This window comes from Pygoscelis adeliae, unplaced genomic scaffold, assembly GCF_000699105.1.
Source record: "Pygoscelis adeliae isolate BGI_AS28 unplaced genomic scaffold, ASM69910v1 Scaffold42, whole genome shotgun sequence".
NCBI classification, from domain to species: domain Eukaryota; kingdom Metazoa; phylum Chordata; class Aves; order Sphenisciformes; family Spheniscidae; genus Pygoscelis; species Pygoscelis adeliae.
The window spans coordinates 2,083,398-2,091,332 of NW_008824283.1; the positions used below are offsets into that span (position 1 = coordinate 2,083,398).

The 7,935-nt window shown below is 52.2% G+C and overlaps 1 protein-coding gene across 1 annotated transcript in view; it reads left to right on the forward strand.

Annotated features, from left to right (window-relative positions):
- Positions 1-1,600: 1,600 nt before the first annotated feature.
- The window catches only part of ARHGEF37 (Rho guanine nucleotide exchange factor (GEF) 37), a 27,696-nt gene continuing 21,361 nt past the window's right edge, over positions 1,601-7,935 (forward strand). Inside the window, exon 1 of the mRNA XM_009318566.1 lies at positions 1,601-1,611. The gene's annotated coding sequence lies outside the window, so the exon portion shown is untranslated. The remainder of the gene's footprint in view (positions 1,612-7,935) is intronic.

Here is a 7,935-nt window from a genome sequence, read left to right on the forward strand (position 1 = left end):
GCAAGGAATAAATCCCCTCTCTTCTCTTTCCAGAAGATAGGCCAGAAGTCCTGCTGCATGACCAAGCCTCCAGTGTGACCAGCCCTCCTTGATCCCAGCATTGCTCATCCTTTCTTCGTGCCTGCTTTGCAACTGAGCATCCCCAAACCTCTTAATTTGATCCCAGCAAAGGAGAGGAGTGGTTTTGGTGTAATAAACCAGCTGTTTGATGCAGTACTGGTGGAGCAGCATCCTCTTGATTCTCTTTGCATGGTTGTAACCGTGTCAGCAAATATGTGCTGCTGTGAAGTTGGAGCAGGAGGGAACTGCTCATCCTCCTGGGCAGCAGGGATATCCCGGGCTCCTGTCTAAAGGCTCTAAAGGGAGGGAGGAACAGTGAAATGGCAAGCTAAGCAAAGTCTTGATTGAAAAAGTCAAAGGGCATGCAGCACCTCTGCTCTGGAGCAGTCAGCTCACGTTCAGGTCAAGTTATAATTTCAGAGTCTCTCTGGAGTGGAGCTGCCATCTTCCAGAGCTTTCCTCCTGCTGCTGCAGGTCGGACCTAGGAGCACCAGGGATGCACATCCTGAGGGCTTCTGCAATACGGACCGCAAAGAGCAAAGTTACATGCCACAGCTGAGCTGAGCTGAGCTGACAGATCCCAGCCCCTGCCCAGTGGCAGAGTCCTGCTCACTCCTGGCTAGCCGCTCCAGCAGTCCGGCCCCTCACCGAGCCGATGCACCTCCTAGCCTGGCAGAAGACGATTCCCTTGTTTTGCCAGGCTAGTTTTCTGATGGTTTAGGGAATCAAATTGTCTCATGGCAAGGTTCAACAAAGCTGGGGCTGATGCAAAGGAAAAAGAAGAGCGGGATCAGCAGAAGCCCAAGATCTTCAGAAATAAAACTACTATCTTCTGTCTTTTGACTCGTCCCTCCAGCATCAGCTCCTCTCCAGAGGGGCACGTTCACCCTGTGTACCCAGTGTAGCCAAGAAAAAGCAAGGTCCAGATCTGGTCCGATCTGCTCTCTGAAATGTTTATTGTCTCAGAGAGATGGAGAACCCAAGGCAGTTTTGCCCCAATTTTCCCTGTAAGTGGGTAAAACCCAGGTGCAGGTGAACAAACCGAGACACCACCAATGGGTTTCACTGAGCCCTGGGCAGCCAAAGTCATCTCAGTATTTCTTTGCTCTTTGGCAGGAGGGGCAAGTGAGCTTCTGGCATGGCTGAGGGATTTGTGTTTTAAATTGGATCTGGGTTGCAGATTCGTAGACACAGCAGGTTGTTTGTCTGGGGACACCCATTCTGCTCTAGCATCTCCTCGTGCTCCCCCTGCCCACACTGTTACACCAGCAGCATGCCCTTCACACAGGAGGCTTTGCCCTCCCTCCTGAGCCCCTGGGCTTCGGCTTTGTGCTGACCTTAGCTGAGACTCCATCCAGCTATTTTTAGCAGAGCTTACGGCATTTGGGAAAATGGCTGGAAATGAGCTGGTTGTGCCAGCAGGAACCAAACCAGGCTTGTGCTGGGACCCCACGTGAGGTGGCTCACCTTCAGATGGTCCTGTCTGTGTGCCCGAGGACACCTCATAGGGTGGCTTTGCCACCCATTTGGCCAAACTCTGCTCCCCCGCAGGTGCCTCTGGCAGAGCAGGGTGAGGTGGGGCTCACCAGGACATTGCAGTGGGGCAGGAGGGATCCGGTCCCTCTGCATTCCTTGGGCAATGTCCTGCCTGACACCCACCCACGCCAAGGGCATCCACAGGCACCAAAGAGGTGCTGCTGGCCACCCCTGCTAAGGCCCCTCGCCACTGCCCTCCTGCCCCTCCCTCCCCTGCGCTGGCAGGGCCAGGCACGGGGCTGCGGGGACCCAACCCAGGGAACTGGTCCAGGTTGAAAATAACTCTGTTTTTCTGGAGCAGTCTGACACCGGCTGCATTTGCCAGGCTGGCTCTGAGCGCAAAGCTTCAATGCCAGTGCTGGCACAAGGCAAGAGGCACCATTATTTTTGGCAAGGGTGCCTGCTTTAAGTGTTCGCACATAACCCTCAGAAAGTTGTCATCCCTTGTAGTCCAGGGTTACAGCCAGCACAGGCGATGCCTTAGTGCATCAGAAAAGATATGAGCAGCCATGCCATGTCTGACCTGGAGCCTCGGATTTCATCTCGGGCACTGCTGCAGGAGAAGGGCAGCAGACACAGGCAAGGCTGGGGTGAGCCTTCCCCACTTATGCCAAACCCTTGCATTTGACCACATCATGTCTCCAGACAGACCCCATCATCCACAGCTGCGACAGCATGGATATCGCGTCGTGCCTTGCTCGTCCTCTGGCAGGGAAGGGACACGGGGGGCCTTGGAGCTGGGGCACGGCTCTGGCCAGCTGGGCAGAGCCTGGAGCAGGGCTGGGACAGTGGGACAAATCTCCTTCTTGCAGTGCTTGAATTGAACCAAAGGTATCTGGGTCCGTGGAGAAGGTGTCCATGAGCAGCTAACAGTGCCATTTCCAAGCCTTTCAAGAAGTTAGAGGGGAATTCTGCAGTCTGGGACATTCTTGGCTGTTTGGAGAGAGGGTTTTTTTAAGTACTGCAGGAAAAGGGGGATTTTCAAGTAATTTTGATGATTCATAGGAAATGCCGTTAGTGCACAGCTGAAGCTCTACCAATGAACTTGTTCCCTGGAAGACTCTTTCCTGCAGAGTTTCTCTGGTGAACGTATTAGTGCCAAGCAGCAGCACCTGCAGGCTGCTTGGATTGCCCTGGCTCTGCTGCAGAGCTCGGACTATCCACCCAGGCAAAAAAGTTCAGAGACATGAGATCCCTAAAAATTTCTTTCTTGATGGAGCCCATCTGATTTGCTTTGGGACACCTTGTTTTACCTTGCCTTAACTCTCTGAAAGGCCACAAGATTTCCAAAAGCAGGTTCCTTACCAAGAGGCTGTGCAGTTCCAGAAGTGTTTGTAGGTAGATGGAAGAACTGCATCTCTTTTCCTTTGGCACAATCACTAGGGACAATTTGCTGAACGGGGGTGAAGCTGAGGTCCAAACTTTCCAGTGATGTCAGACTTGAAATTGCTTCGGGTACTTGAGCGGATGCACTAGGAGGTGAGGTGAGAGACTCTGAAGAAGTCATGGGCCAAAAAAGATGTAAATGAAAGCACAGCTGATTCACTGCACGTCAAGTGCTATGGATAAGTCTTCAGCAGCAGTTTCTCCGGTGCTTTTGAATTAATTACCCTGCTAGTGCAGAGTACTGGTATTTGGCATCCAAGGCACATTTCTTCTGTGAGACTGCTTAAATCAGTCATGTTCAAATCACTGAGGTGAGTCTCCTCTAACGCAAAATAATTCAGCTTGTGGATGACGGCTGATATACCTGGCAGTAAATCTTCCCCTTAGTATAATTTCTTGAACCATTTTAGGGAACATGGGTTTTATACATGCCATGTGCTGTGGTTTAGGATGCCGGGGAGGATAAGAGGAACGAAAGCAGGTGGTGCAGAGTGTCTGCTGCAGCAGCAGAGCAACAGCCTGAAGTGCAGGATGTGGCCAGCTCAGTCCTGTCTGTCCAGTGCAGGCTTTGGCTGTCCTGGGTGGATACCGCTGCTCTCCGGTGGCAGGAGCCAGCTTAGCACAGTTTGTCCCAGTGGGCTCCCTATCACCCTCTTCTTGGGGTGCTCTGGATCTCTTTACACTTTGGGGGAGAAATGACACAGAGCTGTGAGCAGAGGCTGTGTCCCCCTGTCCCCCAGGCCCCTTCGCAGCAGGCATGCTCCCTCTGCCTCCCACCTCCTGAATCTTAAAACACTTAGAGGCTGCCTCTGGATGAGGATCAGCACTCGAGCAAGCAGATTGCAGATGAGGAACCCAATCAAGGACTGCTGAGTCCAGTGATTTTATCACTAACAGCACATCATGCAGTGGCTTTTATCGGCACCTCCTCAGGGGTCATGGAGTTAGTCCTGTGGAGTCAGGGCATTACAGTTCCTTCCATTTTTTTTAAAGCAAGTTACTTCCTCCCAAGATTGGAAAGAAAAACAAGTTTGAGAGCACCCCAGAGAGCCTGGAGAGCACAGGGCAGTGGAAAGGAGCCCCATCCCTCCAGGGACTTGTCTGTAAATGTCTCTGTGATTTTTAAACATGATATCTCCTAGGTCATCCTTCTGATTTCTAAATCCTGGGGGAGATTCGCAAGAGACTAGGTCTGACGGATGCTGAGTGCTGGCTCATCTCCCACAAGCCATGCACAAGGGCAGTGGCACTGGGACGCTACCGGGCAAAGTATCCCAGGATTTGGACTCGGGCCAGAGGACCTGATTCCAGACAAACTGTGGCTGGAAACCTGGGGCACCAGCCCCTTCATGAGCATGCCCTCCCAGGAGTAGGATCCACTTGTGTCTTGTTCCTTCCAACAGTCACCTGCAGGCCTGAACATCTTCTCTACTCAATGGAGCCGCTTTTCATGTCATTCAAAAGCTGATTCTTGTTGAGATAAAAAAAAAAAAATGGGCTGAGAGATGCTGTGTGATTATGCCTGAATTTTTTCTCTCTCCTCCTCCAAAGATCATCACGAGCTCTGTTCATTAGCGTTTGTGAAAAGCGCAGGGTGGAAAGTGCCAGATAAGGGGAAAGGCTCATCACGTGTTATTGTCACCACAGTACTGGAAATATCACTAACAAATCAATCAGCCCCTTGATGTGCAAGGCCCTGCTCTACATCTCTTCCGGAGCAGCAGTCACGCCATGTAGGTCCCACTTTATCATCTGAGGAGCAGAGCAAGCAGATGAAAAGGGTGCAGGCTGTCCCCTTTTGATGCTCTTGAGAGCGAGCTCTTTCAAGGGCTCCTTTATTGATGGACCTTCAGCTAATTTTAGCATCAATGAACAGCAGCTCAGCACAGCTCAGGGGAGCAGAAGCCGTGTTTTGCAAAAGCAGGTGTCTGTGTTAGACACTTCAGCCAACACGTGGGCAGCCACAGAAATGGCTCTGCAGGATCTTGTGGGCAGCCCTGAGCTCACCGTGCCCATGCTCCAAACCAGACAGGGACATGCCAGCTTCAGTCCCAGAGCTGGGTAGCAGCGAGACCCTGTAGGGACAGCTTAACTCGGGCTCTGTGACACAGCAAGGCAGCTTTTGGCCACCATGTTTCCTGGCAGTAGACTGAATTGCTGCCTGCTGCTCAGAGGCACAGGGCCAGTCATCTGAATGCCCTGGGGAGTAGCTGCGTGTCTTGAAGAGAAGGGTGTTTTGCTGACACCCATAATGCAAATTTGGGAGCAGCACCAGCTAGGGGTGAGCCTCCCTTCTGCTCTGCACCGACTGCAGCTCCAGCATGAGTGGCACAAGCTCCCTCTGCACCATCCTCCACCGAGGGGGAGCAGGTACTGGTGCGGACTGGTCCCTGCTACAGAGCAGGAGGGCACCTCCAACAGCCCGTGACCAGATTCAACTGCAGAGCGGCTTCACGGCGGGAACACAGCTCTGCTAGTTGCTGCTCTATGCCTGGTCTTGTTGGCACTGAGACTGAGTGAAAATACAGGCATTTTTATTACCACTGCATGAGGCTCTGGGTGTGGAGCTCTTTTACCCACACTCCTTTCTGCAGTCATCTCCTTTGGGTCTGTGAGGCCACGTCTGTGCGGTGGCAACTGACACCTGGCACAGGAATGTCACACAGCAAGGATGGCTCACCCTGATTACAGGTGCTGCTGGCCTGGTCCAAAGCCCACTAGTACCTGGGGAGCAGATCGAAATCTTGTGTGACTCAGGCACAAGACTCGCACCTCTCTCCTAAGTGCGATGGTTCCCCTGCTGTCACAAGGTCTCTTGTGATCCTGTCTCCAGCAGGACACAGAGTCCCCCCCGGGTCCCCAGAGGAGGGGAAGGCGTGCAGTGGCTGAGCCGTGGCTCCCCACGGCAAGCCTGTGCTACCCTGGCTGATGGAGCCAGGCTCCTAGGACTGGCACCCAAGCTGCTGTCTGAGACAGGGTATTTACATCACTCTGAAGCTTCTCAGGAAAATTCAGGCATGTGGGACCTGCCTCCCCTCTGCAGGGAGACAAAGAAAGGTCTGAAACCAGAGGGGAAGAAATGAGTGTTTGACATTCACCCAAGGGTGGACCTGCTGCAGCCGTGGGGTGCAGCAGGTGACAGCGTTCCTCTGTCCTGTGTCACCGCTGGCCAAAAGGTGGGCAATGCATCCAGAGCATCCCTTGGATGCTGCAGCACAAACTGCAGCAGCAACGCACTAAGTCAAAACAGGCGCCAGGTCCTGGCTGGGAGCTTTTGGCGCTGGATATCCCCAGCATCTCTGTGCTGCTGTACCAGGATGGTTTCTTATGGCAGACTGGGACAGGAGCTACAAAAAGGATCATTCCCCCTGAAGTGTTCTGTTCACTTCTCGAGGGTCGGATAGCTGCCAGAGTGACCCACACTGCGACTGGTATGTTCAGTCTCTGGAACACATGAAGCCCTGTCAGTCACCTCTTTGAAAAATTATCCTGAAAACAAATGTTTCTAAAAATAGAAACTTCTCTTTGTTTCACCTCTGCTGGACCCTCTCCCAAACAACAGAGAAGACAGACCAGAGTCAGATCTTCCCGTTAAAGCCGGTGGAGTCACATCTCCGTACCCAGCAGCTGGTACCCAGCTGCTGAGAACTGGTGCATTGCAGGGAACTCCAGGCACATGACAGCATCTCTCTGTGTGCCCTTGCTGTGAGGTTTGCTTTATCACCCCCGGGGAATTGAAGATGATGTTCTGAAATCTCCAAACTCAGACCGAATTCAGTAGGGCTGCCTGGCTATCACAATGATCAGATCATATCAGCAGACTGTGTGGCAGCAGGCAAGCAGAAGACCCTGGAGTCAACTGCCATGTCTGAACAGCCAGTTCGTGCCAACTCTGAGCTGATTAAAACTCTTGCGAGCATTAAGCAGTGGAGGGGAGACATGCACGCAGAGGTGCGGGCTGGTGAAAGAGGTGGGACTGAGTTCTAGCAAAAGAACTTTTTAAAAATGATTTTTTGTGACCGGAACACGTATTGTGGTTTCCATGAATTCCCAGACTCTTTTCCCCTCCTCTGTCTCAAGGACATCACCAGACAGTTGTTAGCAGCAGAAGCGTTTGCTTTCATTAGGCTGTATGCTGCCTGAAAATCCAGAGGAGACTGGGCAGAGGGATGTTCCCCGTGGTGAGGCGTTCCAAAAAGTGCTTCAAGAAAAATAGTGAACTTCAGTTGATTATTATCAACTATTCTTTTAAAACCAAAGGGAATGGGACCATCTCGTGGTGGCACGGCTGGTCTGGCATGCGGCACAGGTAGGGCTGAGCCCCCTGTGTGGGGCAGCCTGCCTGCAGAACCTGTGACCGGAGCAGCCTGGCTCCCCTCAGGTGAGGACACGGTGTGCGATGTTCCTGGGGAGCTGCCCAGTCTGTGGCTTCATCTCAGGGCAGTGGTTTGACAAAATGTAAGAGCCATGTGACAGCTCATCTAGGCCAATATCCTGGCTCCAGCTGTGGCCTACGGCAGATGTTTACAGAGGAACAGAGTAAGGGTGCAGCAAGACTTTGCAAGAATAGTCCTCCAGCCTTAAGGAAGAGATGGTGGTTCTTTGTATTTAATAACCCAAAGGATTTTTCTTCCATGAATTCATTCAGTTCCTGTTTAAATGCTTTGCATCTGTCACATCCTGTGGTGAGGAGCTCCATGGTTTAACTATACATTGCACAGAGAACCACTTCCTTTTCCTTGTTTTAAACTTCCCTCCAGGTAGTTTTTTTTGGAGTGTGTAGCCCTATACTGGAAGAGATGGTGAGTAATCACCCCTCCATACCCTCACGTGCCTCCCAAGACGGTGCAGTTCTGTATCACACCCCTCCCCGTCATCCCTTTTCCTGGCCATGGAGCCATTCCTCACACAGAGGCTGCTCCAGAGCTTGGGTCCTTCCTGCTTCCCTTCTCT